Source organism: Salmo salar, chromosome ssa04 (genome assembly GCF_905237065.1).
Source record: "Salmo salar chromosome ssa04, Ssal_v3.1, whole genome shotgun sequence".
Lineage (NCBI taxonomy): Eukaryota > Metazoa > Chordata > Actinopteri > Salmoniformes > Salmonidae > Salmo > Salmo salar.
The window spans coordinates 1,696,530-1,723,543 of NC_059445.1; the positions used below are offsets into that span (position 1 = coordinate 1,696,530).

General features: G+C 44.3%; 1 protein-coding gene across 1 annotated transcript in view; it reads left to right on the forward strand.

Moving 5' to 3' along the window:
• The window catches only part of LOC123742542 (mastermind-like protein 3), a 229,890-nt gene that overhangs the window by 77,743 nt on the left and 125,133 nt on the right, over window positions 1–27,014 (forward strand). The gene's annotated exons all lie outside the window — the stretch shown is intronic.

Genomic DNA, 27,014 nt, shown 5'->3' on the forward strand with positions numbered 1-27,014 from the left:
CCCCTTCCTGCCCCTCTTGCTCTCTCTTGCTCTCTCTTTCTCTCTCTGTGGTGAGGTCTCTTTCACCCATCAGTCTCTCCTCTCCTCCCTCTTCATCCCTCTCTTTTGTTATCCCCCTCTCCGAGCTCACCTCCTCCTGCCCTCATCCAGAGCCGGAGTTAGACACACACACACACACACACACACACACGCCACCTTCACTAGAGAGAGGTGGGAAAAAAGGCAGACTGAGAGAAAGAGATCACCCCATCGCTCTGCTTCTCTCCCCTCCCCCCTACTCTCGTTATCTACAAGAGCTGGATATTACTTTCCCTTCCTCTCTCTCTCCCTCCCCCTCTCTCTCTCCCTCCCCCTCTCTCTCCTTATTATCTCCTTACTCTCTCCCTCTCTTTCTCTCTCCATCTCCGTTTGCCTCTCTCCCCCCTCCTCCTTGGTGCCTCTCTCTCGTTCTCTCTCTCCCCACACGTGTCAGGGCTTGAGCTGAGCTGCTCTCAGATCCTGTTGAGAGCCTCAGAGGAGAACGAGGGAGGAGGGAGAGGAGGAGGAGGGGGTAGGCAGGAGAAGGCTGTGTTCCGTCATGTTCTCTGCTGCACTGGCTTCCTGCTAACACTGACACCAGACTAACTGTCTCTCTCCTCATTCCTCTCCTCTCTTCTAGCGCTCCTTTCTTTACCCCTCGTTCTCTTCCCCCTCTTCTTTACTCTTCTCCTTCCTCCTGTTTTAACTCTGCTCCTCTCTTCTCCTCTCTTCTTTTTCCTCCTGTTCTCTCTTCCCTCCATCTCTTTAACCAGCCCTACTCCTCCTCTCCTCTCTTCCCTCCATCTCTTTAACCAGCCCTACTCCTCCTCTCCTCTCTTCCCTCCATCTCTTTAACCAGCCCTACTCCTCCTCTCCTCTCTTCCCTCCATCTCTTTAACCAGCCCTACTCCTCCTCTCCTCTCTTCCCTCCATCTCTTTAACCAGCCCTACTCCTCCTCTCCTCTCTTCCCTCCATCTCTTTAACCAGCCCTACTCCTCCTCTCCTCTCTTCCCTCCATCTCTTTAACCAGCCCTACTCCTCCTCTCCTCTCTTCCCTCCATCTCTTTAACCAGCCCTACTCCTCCTCTCCTCTCTTCCCTCCATCTCTTTAACCAGCCCTACTCCTCCTCTCCTCTCTTCCCTCCATCTCTTTAACCAGCCCTACTCCTCCTCTCCTCTCTTCCCTCCATCTCTTTAACCAGCCCTACTCCTCCTCTCCTCTCTTCCCTCCATCTCTTTAACCAGCCCTACTCCTCCTCTCCTCTCTTCCCTCCATCTCTTTAACCAGCCCTACTCCTCCTCTCCTCTCTTCCCTCCATCTCTTTAACCAGCCCTACTCCTCCTCTCCTCTCTTCCCTCCATCTCTTTAACCAGCCCCTACTCCTCCTCTCCTCTCTTCCCTCCATCTCTTTAACCAGCCCTACTCCTCCTCTCCTCTCTTCCCTCCATCTCTTTAACCAGCCCTACTCCTCCTCTCCTCTCTTCCCTCCATCTCTTTAACCAGCCCTACTCCTCCTCTCCTCTCTTCCCTCCATCTCTTTAACCAGCCCTACTCCTCCTCTCCTCTCTTCCCTCCATCTCTTTAACCAGCCCTACTCCTCCTCTCCTCTCTTCCCTCCATCTCTTTAACCAGCCCTACTCCTCCTCTCCTCTCTTCCCTCCATCTCTTTAACCAGCCCTACTCCTCCTCTCCTCTCTTCCCTCCATCTCTTTAACCAGCCCTACTCCTCCTCTCCTCTCTTCCCTCCATCTCTTTAACCAGCCTTGCTCCCCTGTGCTTAGTATTCGTTCTACTCCACTAAACCTGATCAATACAAGATCAACACACACCAACAAATCCAACTGCAGCTGCAGGGAGCAGTGGGAGGGAAAGTGATTGCTGGGCTCCCCCCCCCCGCAACTCCCCCGTTAAATGTGTTTGGTTTGCTCCGGCGGTGCCAGAGAAAACACACTGAGACAAACCATCTCCACACACCTCGGGGGGTGTTAATGGAGGGTCGATACTCCGCTCAACAACAGGCTGTTATTATATAGTAGTAGGGAGGCTGTTATTACAGATGACATGGTGGCTGTATTGTACAGTAACATTGTCTCCATATTACACCCTTTATATTTAGCCATTTAATTATTTAGCCATTTAATAATTTAGCCATTTAATTATTTAGTCATTTAGCCATTTCGTCATTTAGCCATTTAATAATTTAGCCATTTAATAATTTAGCCATTTAGTCATTTAGCCATTTAATCATTTAGCCATTTAATCATTTAGCCATTTCATTATTTAGCCATTTAGCCATTTAATAATTTAGCCATTTAATAATTTAGCCATTTAATAATTTAGCCATTTAATAATTTAGCCATTTAGTCATTTAGCCATTTAATCATTTAGCCATTTAATCATTTAGCCATTTCATTATTTAGCCATTTAGCCATTTAATCATTTAGCCATTTAATTATTTAGCCATTTAATTATTTAGCCATTTAGCCGTTTAGTCACTCTTACAGTAGTGAGTGCATCCATTTTCATTGTTACTGGTCCCCCGTGGGAATGGAACCCAGAACCCTGGTGTTGTCAGTGCCGTGCTCTACCAACTGAGCCACACAGGACTCCTTATATTCTAGATGAAATACACTGAGTGTACAAAACATTAAGAACAACTTCCTAATATTGAGTTGTCCTCAGAACAGCCTCAATTCGTCAGGACATGGACTCTACAAGGTATCAATAGCGTTCCACAGGGATGCTGGTCCATGTTGACTACAATGCTTCCCACAGTTGTGTCAAGTTGGCTGGATGTCTTTTGGGTGGTGGACCATTGTTGATCCACTCCTTAGCCGCTGGGCTACCTACCGGTATTAACTGACATCAGGTGATAAGTGGTGGGAATGAGCTCCATTTTCCTGTCTGGAAGACGCATTCTTCAAAGATTGCTTTTGTGAGTGTGTGCAAGGGTGTTTCGCAACAGTTGTGTGTGTGTGTGTGTGTGTGTGTGTGTGTGTGTGTGTGTGTGTGTGTGTGTGTGTGTGTGTGTGTGTGTGTGTGTGTGTGTGTGTGTGTGTGTGTGTGTGTGTGTGTGTGTGTGTGTGTGTGTGTGTGTGTGTCTGCGTGCGGTAGTGTTTGTGTCTGGGGGCAAATCATTCTTATTCTGTGTCTGGGCCAGACAGGAGGGTAGTGGAGAGGGGGGGTAGAGGAGAGAAGGAGGGGAGAGGAGAGAAGGAGGGGAGAGGAGAGAAGGAGAGGGGAAAGGAGAGGAGAGAAGGAGGGGAGAGGAGAGCCACAGCACAGTGAGATCCCTGCATACTAAATAGACTGGTGTCGCCCCAGCCAGCACCTGCCAGGCTACACACAAACACACACACACACACACACACACACACACACACACACACACACACACACACACACACACACACACACACACACACACACACACACACACACACACATTCCTCTGCCACTCACACCTCATGCCAGCTCAAAGTTTGGCCGCCTCAGCCTGCTCCAGGTTGCCATGGACACCATGGCCCACAGCACCTAGCAGCCAGAATCAATGGGAAGCTTCAAGACCAGAGAGGCAGGGGGTAGAGAGAGAGGGAGAGGGTGTGTGTGTGTCTTGGTCGAATATGGGAAGGCACAGATGTGACCTCACCCCTGTCCCCAAAGTGCCCCTTCTCTCCCCATCTGCTCTGACACTCTCTCTGAGTCCACTGACTAGATGGGGTTCTGGTGCGCTCCAGTTCCTGTTCAAGATAACTGTGTGTTGTACTCTTTTCCTATAATTCTATGAGGCAAATAGCTGACAGCAGGAACACATGGCTCTGTCTTAAGTAAGAACAGTCTGATAATATGACTGGGGTGGTCTGATAATATGACTGGGGTGGTCTGATAATATGACTGGGGTGGTCTGATAATATGACTGGGGTGTTCTGATAATATGACTGGGGTGGTCTGATAATATGACTGGGGTGGTCTGATAATATGACTGGGGTGGTCTGATAATATGACTGGGGTGGTCTGATAATATGACTGGGGTGGTCTGATAATATGACTGGGGTGGTCTGATAATATGACTGGGGTGGTCTGATAATATGACTGGGGTGGTCTGATAATATGACTGGGGTGGTCTGATAATATGACTGGGGTGGTCTGATCATATGACTGGGGTGGTCTGATCATATGACTGGGGTGGTCTGATCATATGACTGGGGTGGTCTGATAATATGACTGGGGTGGTCTGATAATATGACTGGGGTGGTCTGATAATATGACTGGGGTGGTCTGATAATATGACTGGGGTGGTCTGATAATATGACTGGGGTGGTCTGATAATATGACTGGGGTGGTCTGATAATATGACTGGGGTGGTCTGATAATATGACTGGGGTGGTCTGATAATATGACTGGGGTGATAGTGGTCTGATAATATGACTGGGGTGGTCTGATAATATGACTGGGGTGATAGTGGTCTGATAATATGACTGGGGTGGTCTGATAATATGACTGGGGTGGTCTGATAATATGACTGGGGTGGTCTGATAATATGACTGGGGTGGTCTGATAATATGACTGGGGTGATAGTGGTCTGATAATATGACTGGGGTGGTCTGATAATATGACTGGGGTGGTCTGATAATATGACTGGGGTGATAGTGGTCTGATAATATGACTGGGGTGGTCTGATAATATGACTGGGGTGATAGTGGTCTGATAATATGACTGGGGTGGTCTGATAATATGACTGGGGTGATAGTGGTCTGATAATATGACTGGGGTGGTCTGATAATATGACTGGGGTGATAGTGGTCTGATAATATGACTGGGGTGGTCTGATAATATGACTGGGGTGATAGTGGTCTGATAATATGACTGGGGTGGTCTGATAATATGACTGGGGTGATAGTGGTCTGATAATATGACTGGGGTGGTCTGATAATATGACTAGGGTGTTAGTGAAGTTTATAATATGTTTGCGTCAATCCACTATCAATACTGACACCATTAATACTTATGTAGTGGCTGACAGTTAGACTCTCTCTAGGTCCTCTTATCTACACTGAACTACACACAAGGACGGACAGGAAGTCAGGAGAGGCAAGACACCGGGAGAAAGGGGGAGGGAGAAAGACGCGCACACACACACCAATGATATAGAGAGTGAAAAAAAGAGAGTAGAGACAGAAGAGAGAGAGAGAGAGGGAGAGGGAGAGACAGAGACGGCTGCAGAGCTTTGAGGATTAGGGCTAGAATTTGACTTTTTTGTAGAGAGATTCTTTTTCTCTGAGCAATTTGCCTCCAACGCCTTGAACACGGTTAATCCACTCTTAAAGAAACCTAATCCTGCTACCATGTACCTGATACTGAGGGAATGGAGGGAGGGAGGGATAGAGAGAGGGATGGTTAGAGAGACCCAAAATTAAGGAAAGCTTTGATACAGACTCAGTGAGCATAGCCTTGCTATTGAGAAAGACCGCCGTAGGCAGACCTGGCTCTCAAGAGAAGACAGGCTATGTGCACACTGCCCCCAAAATGAGGTGGAAACTGAGCTGTACTTCCTAACCTCCTGCCCAATGTATGACCATATTAGAGACACATATTTCCCTCAGATTACACAGATCCATAAAGAATTCGAAAACAAATCCAATTTTGATAAACTCCCATATCTACTGGGTGAAATACCACAGTGTTCCATCACAGCAGCAAGATGTGTGACCTGTTGCCACAAGAGAAGGTCAACCAGTGAAGAACAAACACCATTATAAATACAACCCATATTTATGCTTATTTATTTTCCCTTTTGTACTTGAACTATTTGTAAATCATTATAACACATAATATGACATTTGAAATGTCTGTATTCCTTTGGCTATTTAGTGAGTTTATTATCTCTTTCACTTGCTTTGGCAGTGTGAGCGTATGTTCCCCATGCCAATAAAGGTGTTTGAATTGAGATCCCAGGGATACAGGAGACAGAGGGGGAGTTATGGCAGTTAGTCTATAAAGGACGTGAGGTTCAGTGCATTCGGAATGTATTCAGACCCCTTGACTTGTTCCACATTTTGCTCCGTTACAGCCTATTTCTAACATGGATCAAACTGTTATTTTCCCTCATCAGTCTACACACAATATCCCATAATGATAATAAACAGGTTGAATTTTTTGGTTGTTGTTGCAAATGTATTAAAAAAATTATGTTTAGATAAGTATTCAAAGTCTTAACTCAGTACTTTGTTGAAGCACCTTTGGCAGTGATTACAGCCTTGAGTCTTCTTGGGTATGACGCTACCAGCTTGGCACACCTGTATTTGGGGAGTTTCTCCCATTCTTCTCTGCAGATCCTCTCAGGTTCTGTCAGGTTGGATGGGGAGTGATGCTACACAGCTATTTTCAGGACTCTCCAGAGATGTTCGATCAGGTTTATGTCCGGGCTCTGGCTGGGCAGCTCAAGGACATTTAGAGACTTGTCCCCGAAGTTAACCTTTGCCCCAGTCTGAGGTGCTGAGCGCTCTGGAGCAGGTTTTCATTAAGGATCTCTGTACTTTTCTCTGTTCATATTTGCCTCGATCCTGACTAGTCTCCCAGTCCCTGTCGCTGAAAAACATCCCCACAGCATGATGCAGCCACCACCATGCTTCACCGTAGGGATGGTGCCAGGTTTCCTCCAGACGTGACGTTTGGCATTCAGGTCAAAGAATACAATCTTGGTTTCATCAGACCAGAGATTCTTGTTGCTCATGGTCTGTGAGTCCTTTAGGTGCCTTTTGGCAAACTCCAAGCGGGCTGTTGTGTGTCATGTACTGAGGAGTGGCTTCCATCTGGCCACTCTACCATGAAGGCCTAATTGGTGCAGAGATGGTTGTCCATCTGGAAGGTTCTCCCAACTCCACAGAGGAACTCTGGAGCTCTGTCAGAGTGACCATCGGGTTCTTATTCACCTCCCTGACCAAGGCCCTTCTCCCCCGATTGCTCAAGTTGGCCGGGCAGCCAGTTCTGGGAAGAGTCTTGGTGGTTCCAAACTTCTTCCATTTAAGAATGATTGAGGCCACTGTGTTCTTGGGGACCTTCTATTCTGCAGAAATGTTTAGATACCCTTCCCCAGATCTGTGCCTCAACACAATCCTGTCTCAGAGCTCAAGGACAATTCCTTTGACCTCATGGCTTGGTTTTTGCTCTGACATGCACTTTCAACTGTGGGACCTTATATAGACAGGTGTGTGCCTTTCCAAATCACATCCAATCAATTGAATTTAATGCAGATGGACTCCAATCAAGTTGTAGAAACATCTCAAGGATGATCAATGGAAACAGGATGCACCTGAGCTCAATTTCGAGTCTCATAGCAAAGGGTCTGAATACTTATGTAAATACGGTATTTCTGTTTTTTATTTTGAACACATATGCAAAGCTTTCTAAAACCCTGTTTTCAATTTGTCATTATGGGGTGTTGTGATGTCATTATGGGGTATTGTGATGTCATGGGGTATTGTGATGTCATTATGGGGTGTTGTGTGCTGAGAAAAACATTAATTTAATCAATTTTAGAATAAAGCTGTAAGGTAACAAAATGTGGAAAAGGTCAAAGGGTCTGAATACTTTCCGAATGCACTGTATATACTGCCAGTACATAGACCATTCTGCACTGTATATACTGCCAGTACATAGACCATTCTGCACTGTAAATACTGCCAGTACATAGACCATTCTGCACTGTATATACAGCCAGTACATAGACCATTCTGCACTGTATATACTGCCAGTACATAGACCATTCTGCACTGTAAATACTGCCAGTACATAGACCATTCTGCACTGTATATACTGCCAGTACATAGACCATTCTGCACTGTATATACTGCCAGTACATAGACCATAATGCACTGTATATACTGCCAGTACATAGACCATCATGCACTGTATATACTGCCAGTACATAGACCATAATGCACTGTATATACTGCCAGTACATAGACCATTCTGCACTGTATATACTGCCAGTACATAGACCATAATGCACTGTATATACTGCCAGTACATAGACCATCATGCACTGTATATACTGCCAGTACATAGACCATTCTGCACTGTATATACTGCCAGTACATAGACCATTCTGCACTGTAAATACTGCCAGTACATAGACCATCATGCACTGTGTCTACAGCCAGTACATAGACCATAATGCACTGTATATACTGCCAGTACATAGACCATTATGCACTGTATCTACTGCCAGTACATAGACCATTATGCACTGTATCTACAGCCAGTACATAGACCATAATGCACTGTGTCTACAGCCAGTACATAGACCATTCTGCACTGTAAATACTGCCAGTACATAGACCATCATGCACTGTAAATACTGCCAGTACATAGACCATAATGCACTGTGTCTACAGCCAGTACATAGACCATAATGCACTGTATATACTGCCAGTACATAGACCATTATGCACTGTATATACAGCCAGTACATAGACCATAATGCACTGTAAATACTGCCAGTACATAGACCATAATGCACTGTATCTACAGCCAGTACATAGACCATAATGCACTGTATCTACAGCCAGTACATAGACCATAATGCACTGTATATACAGCCAGTACATAGACCATAATGCACTGTATATACAGCCAGTACATAGACCATAATGCACTGTATCTACTGCCAGTACATAGACCATAATGCACTGTATATACAGCCAGTACATAGACCATAATGCACTGTATATACTGCCAGTACATAGACCATAATGCACTGCATCTACAGCCAGTACATAGACCATAATGCACTGTATATACTGCCAGTACATAGACCATAATTCACTGTATCTACAGCCAGTACATAGACCATAATGCACTGTATATACTGCCAGTACATATACCATAATGCACTGTAAATACTGCCAGTACATAGACCATAATGCACTGTATCTACAGCCAGTACATATACCATAACGCACTGTATATACAGCCAGTACATAGACCATAATGCACTGTATCTACTGCCAGTACATAGACCATAATGCACTGTATCTACAGCCAGTACATATACCATAATGCACTGTATATACTGCCAGTACATAGACCATAATGCACTGCATCTACAGCCAGTACATAGACCATAATGCACTGTATATACTGCCAGTACATAGACCATAATTCACTGTAAATACTGCCAGTACATAGACCATAATGCACTGTATCTACAGCCAGTACATATACCATAATGCACTGTATATACAGCCAGTACATAGACCATAATACACTGTATCTACTGCCAGTACATAGACCATAATGCACTGTATATACAGCAGTACATAGACCATAATGCACTGTATCTACTGCCAGTACATAGACCATAATGCACTGTATATACAGCCAGTACATAGACCATAATGCACTGTATATACTGCCAGTACATAGACCATAATGCACTGCATCTACAGCCAGTACATAGACCATAATGCACTGTATATACTGCCAGTACATAGACCATAATTCACTGTATCTACAGCCAGTACATAGACCATAATGCACTGTATATACTGCCAGTACATATACCATAATGCACTGTAAATACTGCCAGTACATAGACCATAATGCACTGTATCTACAGCCAGTACATATACCATAATGCACTGTATATACAGCCAGTACATAGACCATAATGCACTGTATCTACTGCCAGTACATAGACCATAATGCACTGTATCTACAGCCAGTACATATACCATAATGCACTGTATATACTGCCAGTACATAGACCATAATGCACTGCATCTACAGCCAGTACATAGACCATAATGCACTGTATATACTGCCAGTACATAGACCATAATTCACTGTAAATACTGCCAGTACATAGACCATAATGCACTGTATCTACAGCCAGTACATATACCATAATGCACTGTATATACAGCCAGTACATAGACCATAATACACTGTATCTACTGCCAGTACATAGACCATAATGCACTGTATATACAGCAGTACATAGACCATCATGCACTGTATCTACTGCCAGTACATAGACCATAATGCACTGTATATACAGCCAGTACATAGACCATAATGCACTGTATATACAGCCAGTACATAGACCATAATGCACTGTATCTACAGCCAGTACATAGACCATAATGCACTATATATACAACAGTACATAGACCATAATGCACTGTATATACAGCCAGTACATGGACCATAATGCACTGTAAATACAGCCAGTACATGGACCATAATGCACTGTATATACAGCCAGTACATAGACCATAATGCACTGTATCTACAGCCAGTACATAGACCATAATGCACTGTATCTACAGCAGTACATAGACCATAATGCACTGTATATACAGCCAGTACATAGACCATAATGCACTGTATATACAGCCAGTACATAGACCATAATGCACTGTATATACAGCAGTACATAAACCATAATGGACACAGAGACTTTTCTACAGCTACTAGTCTAGTCTAGGCTGGGTAGATGGTTGTGTGTAGTAGATAGCTAGTGTTGGTTCTTAGCCCGAGTCCAACGCTCAGGTAGCTACAGATGAAAAGCACCGCCAACATGTAGCGTGAACGAGGGAGGAAGTCAGGGAGGGAGGAAGTCAGTCAGGGAGGGAGGAAGTCAGTCAGGGAGGGAGGAAGTCAGTCAGGGAGGGAGGGAGGAAGTCAGGGAGGGAGGAAGTCAGGGAGGCATGGAGGGAGGGAGGCAGGGAGGGAGGGAGGAAGTCAGGCAGGGAGGGAGGATGTCAGGGAGGGTGGATGGGGTAGTAGTTGTTGAGGAGGTGGAGGATCTGAATGGCTCTAGTCTCTCATTAGAGCTGTGAGACCCAGAGACACTCCTTCACCAGGAGAATTCCTCTCTCTCTACCTCTCTCTCTCTCTATTTGATTAAAAGGGATTTATTCTGGTCTGTGTTGATGGAGGATGTTCTGTTCTTCCTGGGTCACAACCATGGTCTACAGATCTAATGGTCTACAAACATACTGATCTAGACTGACTGACTAATGTCCTGTTTGTTCCTGCTCTCTCTCTCTCATTCTCTCTCTCTCATTCTCTCTCTCTCTCTCTCTCTCTCTTTCTCGTCCTCTCTCTCTCGTTCTCTCACTCTCTCTCGTTCTCTCACTCTCTCTCGTTCTCTCTCTCTCTCTCTCTCTCTCTCTCTCTCTCTCTCTCTCTCTCTCTCTCTCTCTCTCTCTCTCTCTCTCTCTCTCTCTGTGTGTTTGGGCTGTGCGTCATTATTTTTAGTGTGTGTGTGTGTATCTGTGTGTGTGTTGGACTGTGTATGTCACTACTGTTGGTGCTATCTATCTAGTGGGGCGGACAGCTGTATGGGAGGCAGCCTCTGTATCAGGCTCTACACAGGACACTATTGTCCTACCCACAATGATGAAGGGAGGGGAAGTGTGTTTATGCATTTGGGGTATGGTACCTCCTAAATGTTCACTGTTATATAGACCTGCTGTGTGGGGGTTTCTCATGGCTCCCTGCAGGTCAGTTATATAGACCTGCTGTGTGGGGGGTTTCTCATGGCTCCCTGCAGGTCAGTTATATAGACCTGCTGTGTGGGGGTTTCTCATGGCTCCCTGCAGGTCAGTTATATAGACCTGCCGTGTGGGGGTTTCTCATGGCTCCCTGCAGGTCAGTTATATAGACCTGCCGTGTGGGGGTTTCTCATGGCTCCCTGCAGGTCAGTTATATAGACCTGCCGTGTGGGGGTTTCTCATGGCTCCCTGCAGGTCAGTTATATAGACCTGCTGTGTGGGGGTTTCTCATGGCTCCCTGCAGGTCAGTTATATAGACCTGCTGTGTGGGGGTTTCTCATGGCTCCCTGCAGGTCAGTTATATAGACCTGCCGTGTGGGGGTTTCTCATGGCTCCCTGCAGGTCAGTTATATAGACCTGCTGTGTGGGGGGTTTCTCATGGCTCCCTGCAGGTCAGTTATATAGACCTGCTGTGTGGGGGTTTCTCATGGCTCCCTGCAGGTCAGTTATATAGACCTGCTGTGTGGGGGTTTCTCATGGCTCCCTGCAGGTCAGTTATATAGACCTGCTGTGTGGGGGTTTCTCATGGCTCCCTGCAGGTCAGTTATATAGACCTGCTGTGTGGGGGTTTCTCATGGCTCCCTGCAGGTCAGTTATATAGACCTGCTGTGTGGGGGTTTCTCATGGCTCCCTGCAGGTCAGTTATATAGACCTGCTGTGTGGGGGTTTCTCATGGCTCCCTGCAGGTCAGTTATATAGACCTGCTGTGTGGAGGTTTCTCATGGCTCCCTGCAGGTCAGTTATATAGACCTGCCGTGTGGGGGTTTCTCATGGCTCCCTGCAGGTCAGTTATATAGACCTGCTGTGTGGGGGTTTCTCATGGCTCTCTTGAATTCTCCTCAATGTTGTATCATTATTTCCTGAACTTCCTGGCTGCCCTCAACCCACTCTCCTACAGGGAATAACCCACTCTCCTACAGGGAATAACCCACTCTCCTACAGGGAATAACCCACTCTCCTACAGGGAATAACCAACGCTCCTACAGGGAATAACCCACTCTCCTACAGGGAATAACCCACTCTCCTACAGGGAATAACCCACACTCCTACAGGGAATAACCCACACTCCTACAGGGAATAACCCCCACTCCTACAGGGAATAACCCCCACTCCTACTGGAAATAACCCCCACTCCTACTGGGAATAACCCCCACTCCTACAGGGAATAACCCACACACTCCTACAGGGAATAACCCACACACTCCTACAGGGAATAACCCACACTCCTACTGGGAATAACCCACACTCGTACAGGGAATTGCAAACTGCTACAGGGAATAACACACTGCTACAGGGAATAACACACTGCTACAGGGAATAACCCACTGCTACAGGGAATAACACACTGCTACAGGGAATAACCCACTGCTACAGGGAATAACCCACTGCTACAGGGAATAACACACTGCTACACACCCACACACTCTTACAGGAAATAACCCACACACTCTTACAGGGAATAACCCACACACTCTTACAGGGAATAACCCACACACTCTTACAGGGAATAACCCACACACTCTTACAGGGAATAACCCACACACTCTTACAGGGAATAACCCACACACTCTTACAGGGCATAACCCACACACTCTTACAGGGAATAACCCACACACTCTTACAGGGAATAACCCACACACTCTTACAGGGAATAACCCACACACTCTTACAGGGAATAACCCACACACTCTTACAGGGCATAACCCACACACTCTTACAGGGAATAACCCACACACTCTTACAGGGAATAACCCACACACTCTTACAGGGCATAACCCACACACTCTTACAGGGCATAACCCACACACTCTTACAGGGAATAACCCACACACTCTTACAGGGCATAACCCACACACCAGGTAGTGGATGTTATTCCCAGCTGCACAGGGAGACATGAGGCTCTACGGGGGGACGTGAGGCTCTACGGGGGGACGTGAGGCTCTACGGGGGGACGTGAGGCTCTACGGGGGGACGTGAGGCTCTACGGGGGGACGTGAGGCTCCACGGGGGGACGTGCGGCTCTACGGGGGACGTGCGGCTCTACGGGGACGTGCGGCTCTATGGGGGGACGTGCGGCTCTACTGGGGGACGTGAGGCTCTACGGGGGACGTGAGGCTCTACGGGGGACGTGCGGCTCTCACGGGGGACGTGAGGCTCTACGGGGGACGTGCGGCTCTCACGGGGGGACGTGCGGCTCACGGGGGACGTGAGGCTCTACGGGGGACGTGCGGCTCTACGGGGGACGTGCGGCTCTACGGGGGGACGTGCGGCTCTACGGGGGGACGTGAGGCTCTACGGGGGGACGTGAGGCTCTGGTGGGGGACGTGAGGCTCTGGTGGGGGACGTGAGGCTCTACGGGGGGACGTGAGGCTCTACGGGGAGACGTGAGGAATGTGAAACTCTGGCTCTGAGAGGACGCAATCTAACATGGTGTGTGAAGTGAAATATCTTTGGCTGTCTTGAGCTGCTACACCACTGTGTGTGTGTGTGTGTGTGTGTGTGTGTGTGTGTGTGTGTGTGTGTGTGTGTGTGTGTGTGTGTGTGTGTGTGTGTTGGTTGAGACACCACACAGCGCTGCTGTTGGACGTCTGGCCTAGTTTCTGGATATTTAGACACCAATACACATCTCCAATACAAGGCTCAACACCATATAGAGAGATGAGGAGAGAGATATCTACCTGATGACAGCTGTCCCAGTCTCCTACAGATAAAGACCTCTTCCTGATGACAGCTGTAGTATCTCCTCTTTCTTTCTCTCTGTCCATCCCTCTCTTCTTTTCTCCATCCCTCTCTTCTTTTCTCCATCCCTCTCTTCTTTTCTCCATCCCTCTCTTCTTTTCTCCATCCCTCTCTTCTTTTCTCCATCCCTCTCTTCTTTTCTCCATCCCTCTCTTCTTTTCTCCATCCCTCTCTTCTTTTCTCCATCCCTCTCTTCTTCTTCATCTGATGGTCAAAGATCTCCTCCTCCTCATCCCCAGTTCCCCCTCTCTCTTTCTGGTAACCAGTAATGATTTCATTTTGTGTGCGTGGAGACAGAAAAGATGCTTACTTTACATGGGGATATTTCCCCCATCGTAGATGGTGTTAAATCAGCTCTGTCATCCCCTGTCTTATAGAGACCTGCAAAGGTGTTGCATCAACGGCAAATTAGGCGTGTGTGTGTGTGTGTGTGTGTGTGTGTGTGTGTGTGTTTAGGGGTTGGGGTTACCTGGTGTGTGTGTGTGTGTGTGTGTGTGTTTAGGGGTTGGGGTTACCTGGTGTGTGTGTGTGTTTAGGGGTTGGGGTTACTTGGTGTGTGTGTTTAGGGGTTGGGGTTACCTGGTGTGTGGGTGTGTGTGTGTGTGTGTTTAGGGGTTGGGGTTACTTGGTGTGTGTGTGTACATGTAGAATGCCTAGTAAACAGACAGCAATCCAGGCAGATTGAAAAGCATTCACACCTTTATAATGAACATAAACACCTGCTAATTGATGCCTCACTGAAGAGTTATTTGCTTTGGAAATATCAGAGGGAAACACACACACACACACACACACACACACACACACACACACACACACACACACACACTAAACACACACACACACACACACACACACACACACACACACACACACACACACACACACACACACACACACACACACACACACACACACACACACACACACACACACACACACACACACACACACACACACACACACACACACACACACACACACAGACACAGACACAGACACACATTAAACACACAGATACACAAACATTAAAGACACACCAGCGCCTACTATCCAGTGTAGCTGTGTGGAGGAGGAGGGTGAGGCCAGCATGATGACACAGAATAACTGTCCTCTCCTCCCTGTCGCTCCATCCCACCATCCCCCATTTTTTATTTACAATCCTGGGAGATTGCTTTCAGCAGCGAGGAGAAAGGAAGGAGGGTGGAGGGAGAAACACAGGGACACACACAGGGCAAGGTGGCACACAAGAGCAAACACACATAGGCAAACACACACACACACACACACACACACACACACACACACCTCTCCCCCAGGTCAAGGTGAACCGGTGGATGAAAATTGAATAAACAAGATGTATTTCCTACACTGACTGGCTACAGACCACTGGGTGTCTGGGTTTAGTGTGTGTGTGTGTGTGTGTATGTGGGTGTGTCTGGGTTTAGTGGGTCTGGGTTTAGTGGGTCTGGGTTTAGTGGGTCTGGGTTTAGTGGGTCTGGGTTTAGTGGGTCTGGGTTTAGTGTGTGTGTGTTTAGTGGGGTGTGTGTGTGTGTGTGTGTGTGTGTGTGTGTGTGTGTGTGTGTGTGTGTGTGTGTGTGTGTGTGTGTGTGTGTGTGTGTGTGTGTGTGTGTGTGTGTGTGTGTGTGTGTGTGTGATAGCTAGCGGACCATCAGTCTCCTATAACAGAGAGAGAACATAGCAGAATGACTGCTGGCTACAGCACCTAATGAGCCTGTCTAGGTGGATGGAGCTCTCTGAGAAGTAATGGACCTGTCTCTCACTCACACACACACACACACACACACACACACACACACACACTGAACACACACACACACACTGAACACACACACTGAACACACACACACACTGACACACACACACTGACAAACGCATAGTAACTCAAATACACACACACACACACACACACACACTAGTAGGGTCTAAGTCATTGTGTGTGAACAGAGCAGAGCCATCGAGCAAGTAGACCACAGAAAGCGAGAAAGAGGCCTGTCCCCCTGTAGACTCCTCAATGGAGAAACCCAATACCTCGGCCTGTTGATTAATGACCAATGTGGAACGGACCATCCTAGTGGTGAGGGGAGAGGAATGTTTAAAGCTGCTTGGGTTTATACTTAACGATCCTATCCAATGCATGTGTGTGTGGCTATGTCTTTCTGTGTGTGTGTATGTTACTGTGTGTGTGTGTGTGTGTGTGTGTGTGTGTGTGTGTGTGTGTGTGTGTGTGTGTGTGTGTGTGTGTGTGTGTGTGTGTGTGTGTGTGTGTGTGTGTGTGTGTGTGTGTGTGTGTGTGTGTGTGTATTTGAGTTACTATGCGTTACCGTGTGTGTTACCTGTGTGTGTGTGTGTGTGTGTGTGTGTGTGTGTGTATTTGAGTTACTATGCGTTTGTCAGTGTGTGTGTGTCAGTGTGTGTGTGTGTTCAGTGTGTGTGTTCAGTGTGTGTGTGTGTGTTCAGTGTGTGTGTGTGTGTGTGTGTGTGTGTGTGTGTGTGTGTGTGTGTGTGTGTGTGTATTTGAGTTACTATGCGTTACGTGTGTGTTACCGTGTGTGTGTGTGTGTGTGTGTGTGTGTGTGTGTGTGTGTGTCACTACTACTGCGTCTCCCCAACACATCCAGTCAGCCAGTTAGAACAGAACCTCTCAGCCAGCTCAGCATTCTACTGTTCCTATTCTAGAATGTCCCTCTGTCATTGTGACTGCTGTGAGCTCTCCTCTGCCTGGACCCGGCCTGCGTACCGTATGGCACCCTATTCCCTATATAGTGCACTACTTCTGACCAGAGCCCTATGTAGGGAATAGGGTGCCATTTGAGATGCTGCCCAGAAGTGTCAATTTGTTGAAGAAGACGGATGGTTGATGGTGTGTGAACGCACCCCTGAGATCTGTCGCTAAACAGGATAGATGCAACCTCAACCTGTAACACTGTAGGGGAATATAACATAGTGACTATCAGGCTGGTCGACCTCAACCTGTAACACTGTAGGGGAATATATATAACATAGTGACTATAAGGCTGGTCCACCTCAACCTGTAACACTGTAGGGGAATATATATAACATAGTGACTATAAGGCTGGTCGACCTCAACTTATACCACTGTAGGGGAATATATATAACATACTGACTATAAGGCTGTTCGACCTCAACCTGTAACACTGTAGGGGAATATATATAACATACTGACTATAAGGCTGGTCGACCTCAACCTGTAACACTGTAGGGGAATATATATAACATAGTGACTATAAGGCTGGTCGACCTCAACCTGTAACACTGTAGGGGAATATATATAACATAGTGACTATAAGGCTGGTCGACCTCAACCTGTAACACTGTAGGGGAATATATATAACATAGTGACTATAAGGCTGGTCGACCTCAACCTGTAACACTGTAGAGGAATATATATAACATAGTGACTATAAGGCTGGTCGACCTCAACCTGTAACACTGTAGGGGAATATATATAACATAGTGACTATAAGGCTGGTCGACCTCAACTTATACCACTGTAGGGGAATATATATAACATAGTGACTATAAGGCTGGTCCACCTCAACCTGTAACACTGTAGTGGAATATATATAACATAGTGACTATCAGGCTGGTCGACCTCAACTTATACCACTGTAGGGGAATATATATAACATAGTGACTATAAGGCTGGTCGACCTCAACCTGTAACACTGTAGGGGAATATATATAACATACTGACTATAAGGCTGGACGACTTCAACCTGTAACACTGTAGGGGAATATATATAACATAGTGACTATAAGGCTGGTCCACCTCAACTTATACCACTGTAGGGGAATATATATAACATACTGACTATAAGGCTGGTCGACCTCAACCTGTAACACTGTAGGGGAATATATATAACATAGTGACTATAAGGCTGGTCGACCTCAACCTGTAACACTGTAGAGGAATATATATAACATAGTGACTATAAGGCTGGTCGACCTCAACCTGTAACACTGTAGGGGAATATATATAACATAGTGACTATAAGGCTGGTCGACCTCAACTTATACCACTGTAGGGGAATATATATAACATAGTGACTATAAGGCTGGTCCACCTCAACCTGTAACACTGTAGTGGAATATATATAACATAGTGACTATCAGGCTGGTCGACCTCAACTTATACCACTGTAGGGGAATATATATAACATAGTGACTATAAGGCTGGTCGACCTCAACCTGTAACACTGTAGGGGAATATATATAACATAGTGACTATAAGGCTGGTCGACTTCAACCTGTAACACTGTAGGGGAATATATATAACATAGTGACTATAAGGCTGGTCCACCTCAACTTATACCACTGTAGGGGAATATATATAACATACTGACTATAAGGCTGGTCGACCTCAACCTGTAACACTGTAGGGGGATATATATAACATAGTGACTATAAGGCTGGTCGACCTCAACCTGTAACACTGTAGGGCAATATATATAACATAGTGACTATAAGGCTGGTCGACCTCAACCTGTAACACTGTAGGGGAATATATATAACATAGTGACTATAAGGCTGGTCGACCTCAACCTGTAACACTGTAGGGGAATATATATAACATAGTGACTATAAGGCTGGTCGACCTCAACCTGTAACACTGTAGGGGAATATATATAACATTGTGACTTTAAGGCTGGTCCACCTCAACTTATACCACTGTAGGGGAATATATATAACATAGTGACTATAAGGCTGGTCGACCTCAACCTGTAACACTGTAGGGGAATATATATAACATAGTGACTATAAGGCTGGTCGACCTCAACCTGTAACACTGTAGGGCAATATATATAACATAGTGACTACAAGGCTGGTCGACCTCAACCTGTAACACTGTAGGGGAATATATATAACATAGTGACTATAAGGCTGGTCGACCTCAACCTGTAACACTGTAGAGGAATATATATAACATAGTGACTATAAGGCTGGTCGACCTCAACCTGTAACACTGTAGGGGAATATATATAACATAGTGACTATAAGGCTGGTCGACCTCAACTTATACCACTGTAGGGGAATATATATAACATAGTGACTATAAGGCTGGTCCACCTCAACCTGTAACACTGTAGTGGAATATATATAACATAGTGACTATCAGGCTGGTCGACCTCAACTTGTAACACTGTAGGGGAATATATATAACATACTGACTATAAGGTTGGTCGACCTCAACCTGTAACACTGTAGGGGAATATATATAACATAGTGACTATAAGGCTGGTCGACCTCAACCTGTAACACTGTAGGGGAATATATATAACATAGTGACTATAAGGCTGGTCGACCTCAACTTATACCACTGTAGGGGAATATATATAACATAGTGACTATAAGGCTGGTCCACCTCAACCTGTAACACTGTAGTGGAATATATATAACATAGTGACTATCAGGCTGGTCGACCTCAACTTATACCACTGTAGGGGAATATATATAACATAGTGACTATAAGGCTGGTCGACCTCAACCTGTAACACTGTAGGGGAATATATATAACATACTGACTATAAGGCTGGTCGACTTCAACCTGTAACACTGTAGGGGAATATATATAACATAGTGACTATAAGGCTGGTCCACCTCAACTTATACCACTGTAGGGGAATATATATAACATACTGACTATAAGGCTGGTCGACCTCAACCTGTAACACTGTAGGGGAATATATATAACATAGTGACTATAAGGCTGGTCGACCTCAACCTGTAACACTGTAGAGGAATATATATAACATAGTGACTATAAGGCTGGTCGACCTCAACCTGTAACACTGTAGGGGAATATATATAACATAGTGACTATAAGGCTGGTCGACCTCAACTTATACCACTGTAGGGGAATATATATAACATAGTGACTATAAGGCTGGTCCACCTCAACCTGTAACACTGTAGTGGAATATATATAACATAGTGACTATCAGGCTGGTCGAACCTCAACTTATACCACTGTAGGGGAATATATATAACATAGTGACTATAAGGCTGGTCGACCTCAACCTGTAACACTGTAGGGGAATATATATAACATAGTGACTATAAGGCTGGTCGACTTCAACCTGTAACACTGTAGGGGAATATATATAACATAGTGACTATAAGGCTGGTCCACCTCAACTTATACCACTGTAGGGGAATATATATAACATACTGACTATAAGGCTGGTCGACCTCAACCTGTAACACTGTAGGGGAATATATATAACATAGTGACTATAAGGCTGGTCGACCTCAACCTGTAACACTGTAGAGGAATATATATAACATAGTGACTATAAGGCTGGTCGACCTCAACCTGTAACACTGTAGGGGAATATATATAACATAGTGACTATAAGGCTGGTCGACCTCAACTTATACCACTGTAGGGGAATATATATAACATAGTGACTATAAGGCTGGTCCACCTCAACCTGTAACACTGTAGTGGAATATATATAACATAGTGACTATCAGGCTGGTCGACCTCAACTTGTAACACTGTAGGGGAATATATATAACATACTGACTATAAGGTTGGTCGACCTCAACCTGTAACACTGTAGGGGAATATATATAACATAGTGACTATAAGGCTGGTCCACCTCAACTTATACCACTGTAGGGGAATATATATAACATACTGACTATAAGGCTGGTCGACCTCAACCTGTAACACTGTAGGGGAATATATATAACATAGTGACTATAAGGCTGGTCGACCTCAACCTGTAACACTGTAGGGGAATATATATAACATAGTGACTATAAGGCTGGTCGACCTCAACCTGTAACACTGTAGGGGAATATATATAACATAGTGACTATAAGGCTGGTCGACCTCAACCTGTAACACTGTAGAGGAATATGTATAACATAGTGACTATAAGGCTGGTCGACCTCAACTTATACCACTGTAGGGGAATATATATAACATAGTGACTATAAGGCTGATCGACCTCAACCTGTAACACTGTAGTGGAATATATATAACATAGTGACTATCAGGCTGGTCGACCTCAACTTATACCACTGTAGGGGAATATATATAACATAGTGAATATAAGGCTGGTCCACCTCAACTTATACCACTGTAGGGGAATATATATAACATAGTGACTATAAGGCTGGTCGACCTCAACCTGTAACACTGTAGAGGAATATATATAACATAGTGACTATAAGGCTGGTCCACCTCAACTTATACCACTGTAGAGGAATATATATAACATAGTGACTATAAGGCTGGTCGACCTCAACCTGTAACACTGTAGAGGAATATATATAACATAGTGACTATAAGGCTGGTCCACCTCAACTTATACCACTGTAGGGGAATATATATAACATAGTGACTATAAGGCTGGTCGACCTCAACTTATACCACTGTAGGGGAATATATATAACATAGTGACTATCAGGCTGGTCAACCTCAACTTATACCACTGTAGGGGAATATATATAACATAGTGACTATAAGGCTGGTCGACCTCAACTTATACCACTGTAGGGGAATATATATAACATAGTGACTATAAGGCTGGTCGACCTCAACTTATACCACTGTAGGGGAATATATATAACATAGTGACTATAACGCTGGTCCACCTCAACTTATAACACTGTAGGGGAATATATATAACATAGTGACTATAAGGCTGGTCGACCTCAATTTATACCACTGTAGGGGAATATATATAACATAGTGACTATAAGGCTGGTCGACCTCAACCTGTAACACTGTAGGGGAATATATATAACATAGTGACTATCAGGGTGGTAGACCTCAACCTATAACACTGTAGGGGAATATATATAACATAGTGACTATAAGGCTGGTCGACCTCAACTTATACCACTGTAGGGGAATATATATAACATAGTGACTATAAGGCTGGTCGACCTCAACCTATACCACTGTAGGGGAATATATATAACATAGTGACTATAAGGCTGGTCGACCTCAACCTGTAACTCTGTAGGGGAATATATATAACATAGTGACTATAAGGCTGGTCCACCTCAACTTATACCACTGTAGGGGAATATATATAACATACTGACTATAAGGCTGGTCGACCTCAACCTGTAACACTGTAGGGGAATATATATAACATAGTGACTATAAGGCTGGTCGACCTCAACCTGTAACACTGTAGAGGAATATATATAACATAGTGACTATAAGGCTGGTCGACCTCAACCTGTAACACTGTAGGGGAATATATATAACATAGTGACTATAAGGCTGGTCGACCTCAACTTATACCACTGTAGGGGAATATATATAACATAGTGATTATAAGGCTGGTCCACCTCAACCTGTAACACTGTAGTGGAATATATATAACATAGTGACTATCAGGCTGGTCGACCTCAACTTATACCACTGTAGGGGAATATATATAACATAGTGACTATAAGGCTGGTCGACCTCAACCTGTAACACTGTAGGGGAATATATATAACATAGTGACTATAAGGCTGGTCGACTTCAACCTGTAACACTGTAGGGGAATATATATAACATAGTGACTATAAGGCTGGTCCACCTCAACTTATACCACTGTAGGGGAATATATATAACATACTGACTATAAGGCTGGTCGACCTCAACCTGTAACACTGTAGGGGAATATATATAACATAGTGACTATAAGGCTGGTCGACCTCAACCTGTAACACTGTAGGGGAATATATATAACATAGTGACTATAAGGCTGGTCGACCTCAACCTGTAACACTGTAGGGGAATATATATAACATAGTGACTATAAGGCTGGTCGACCTCAACCTGTAACACTGTAGGGGAATATATATAACATAGTGACTATAAGGCTGGTCGACCTCAACCTGTAACACTGTAGGGGAATATATATAACATTGTGACTTTAAGGCTGGTCCACCTCAACTTATACCACTGTAGGGGAATATATATAACATACTGACTATAAGGCTGGTCGACCTCAACCTGTAACACTGTAGGGGAATATATATAACATAGTGACTATAAGGCTGGTCGACCTCAACCTGTAACACTGTAGGGCAATATATATAACATAGTGACTATAAGGCTGGTCGACCTCAACCTGTAACACTGTAGGGGATTATATATAACATAGTGACTATAAGGCTGGTCGACCTCAACCTGTAACACTGTAGAGGAATATATATAACATAGTGACTATAAGGCTGGTCGACCTCAACCTGTAACACTGTAGGGGAATATATATAACATAGTGACTATAAGGCTGGTCGACCTCAACTTATACCACTGTAGGGGAATATATATAACATAGTGACTATAAGGCTGGTCCACCTCAACCTGTAACACTGTAGTGGAATATATATAACATAGTGACTATCAGGCTGGTCGACCTCAACTTATACCACTGTAGGGGAATATATATAACATAGTGACTATAAGGCTGGTCGACCTCAACCTGTAACACTGTAGGGGAATATATATAACATACTGACTATAAGGTTGGTCGACCTCAACCTGTAACACTGTAGGGGAATATATATAACATAGTGACTATAAGGCTGGTCCACCTCAACTTATACCACTGTAGGGGAATATATATAACATACTGACTATAAGGCTGGTCGACCTCAACCTGTAACACTGTAGGGGAATATATATAACATAGTGACTATAAGGCTGGTCGACCTCAACCTGTAACACTGTAGGGGAATATATATAACATAGTGACTATAAGGCTGATCGACCTCAACCTGTAACACTGTAGTGGAATATATATAACATAGTGACTATCAGGCTGGTCGACCTCAACTTATACCACTGTAGGGGAATATATATAACATAGTGACTATAAGGCTGGTCGACCTCAACCTGTAACACTGTAGAGGAATATATATAACATAGTGACTATAAGGCTGGTCGACCTCAACTTATACCACTGTAGGGGAATATATATAACATACTGACTATCAGGCTGGTCGACCTCAACCTGTAACACTGTAGGGGAATATATATAACATAGTGACTATAAGGCTGGTCCACCTCAACTTATACCACTGTAGGGGAATATATATAACATAGTGACTATAAGGCTGGTCGACCTCAGCCTGTAACACTGTAGAGGAATATATATAACATAGTGACTATAAGGCTGGTCCACCTCAACTTATACCACTGTAGGGGAATATATATAACATAGTGACTATCAGGCTGGTCGACCTCAACTTATACCACTGTAGGGGAATATATATAACATAGTGACTATCAGGCTGGTCAACCTCAACTTATACCACTGTAGGGGAATATATATAACATAGTGACTATAAGGCTGGTCGACCTCAACTTATACCACTGTAGGGGAATATATATAACATAGTGACTATAACGCTGGTCCACCTCAACTTATAACACTGTAGGGGAATATATATAACATAGTGACTATAAGGCTGGTCGACCTCAACCTGTAACACTGTAGGGGAATATATATAACATAGTGACTATCAGGGTGGTCGACCTCAACCTATAACACTGTAGGGGAATATATATAACATAGTGACTATAAGGCTGGTCGACCTCAACTTATACCACTGTAGGGGAATATATATAACATAGTGACTATAAGGCTGGTCGACCTCAACCTATACCACTGTAGGGGAATATATATAACATAGTGACTATAAGGCTGGTCGACCTCAACCTGTAACACTGTAGGGGAATATATATAACATAGTGACTATAAGGCTGGTCGACCTCAACTTATACCACTGTAGGGGAATACATATAACATAGTGACTATAAGGCTGGTCGACCTCAACTTATACCACTGTAGGGGAATATATATAACATAGTGACTATAAGGCTGGTCGACCTCAACCTATAACACTGTAGGGGAATATATATAACATAGCGACTATAAGGCTGGTCGACCTCAACTTATACCACTGTAGGAGAATATATATAACATAGTGACTATAAGGCTGGTCAACCTCAACTTATGACATTGTACGGGAATAGATATATAACATGGTGACTATCAGGCTGGTCGACCTCAACCTGTAACACTGTATGGGAATAGATCTAACATAGTGACTATCAGGCTGGTCGACCTCAACCTGTAACACTGTATGGGAATAGATCTAACATAGTGACTATCAGGCTGGTCGACCTCAACCTGTAACACTGTAGGGAAATAGATCGAACATAGTGGCTGTAGTGCTGGAAGCATCAGCAGATATGATATAGCTACAATATGGTTTATTTACTGTGTTTCTGTATGTGTTGTAGTATAGTGTATAGACTGGGTGTAGTGTTGTAGTATAATGTATAGACTGGGTGTAGTGTTGTAGTATAGTGTATAGACTGGGTGTAGTATAATGTATAGACTGGGTGTAGTGTTGTAGTATAATGTATAGACTGGGTGTAGTGTTGTAGTATAATGTATAGACTGGGTGTAGTGTTGTAGTATAGTGTATAGACTGGGTGTAGTGTTGTAGTATAGTGTATAGACTGGGTGTAGTGTTGTAGTATAATGTATAGACTGGGTGTAGTGTTGTAGTATAGTGTATAGACTGGGTGTAGTGTTGTAGTATAGTGTATAGACTGGGTGTAGTATAATGTATAGACTGGGTGTAGTGTTGTAGTATAGTGTATAGACTGGGTGTAGTGTTGTAGTATAATGTATAGACTGGGTGTATGTGTTGTAGTATAATGTATAGACTGGGTGTAGTGTTGTAGTATAGTGTATAGACTGGGTGTAGTGTTGTAGTATAATGTATAGACTGGGTGTAGTGTTGTAGTATAGTGTATAGACTGGGTGTAGTGCTGTAGTATAATGTATAGACTGGGTGTAGTGTTGTAGTATAGTGTATAGACTGGGTGTAGTGTTGTAGTATAGTGTATAGACTGGGTGTAGTGTTGTAGTATAGTGTATAGACTGGGTGTAGTGTTGTAGTATAGTGTATAGACTGGGTGTAGTGTTGTAGTATAATGTATAGACTGGGTGTATGTGTTGTAGTATAATGTATAGACTGGGTGTAGTGTTGTAGTATAGTGTATAGACTGGGTGTAGTGCTGTAGTATAATGTATAGACTGGGTGTAGTGTTGTAGTATAGTGTATAGACTGGGTGTAGTGTTGTAGTATAATGTATAGACTGGGTGTAGTGTTGTAGTATAGTGTATAGACTGGGTGTAGTGTTGTAGTATAGTGTATAGACTGGGTGTAGTGTTGTAGTATAATGTATAGACTGGGTGTAGTGTTGTAGTATAGTGTATAGACTGGGTGTAGTGCTGTAGTATAGTGTATAGACTGGGTGTAGTGTTGTAGTATAATGTATAGACTGGGTGTAGTGTTGTAGTATAGTGTATAGACTGGGTGTAGTGTTGTAGTATAATGTATAGACTGGGTGTAGTGTTGTAGTATAGTGTATAGACTGGGTGTAGTGTTGTAGTATAGTGTATAGACTGGGTGTAGTGTTGTAGTATAGTGTATAGACTGGGTGTAGTGTTGTAGTATAATGTATAGACTGGGTGTAGTGTTGTAGTATAGTGTATAGACTGGGTGTAGTGTTGTAGTATAATGTATAGACTGGGTGTAGTGTTGTAGTATAGTGTATAGACTGGGTGTAGTATAGTGTATAGACTGGGTGTAGTGTTGTAGTATAATGTAT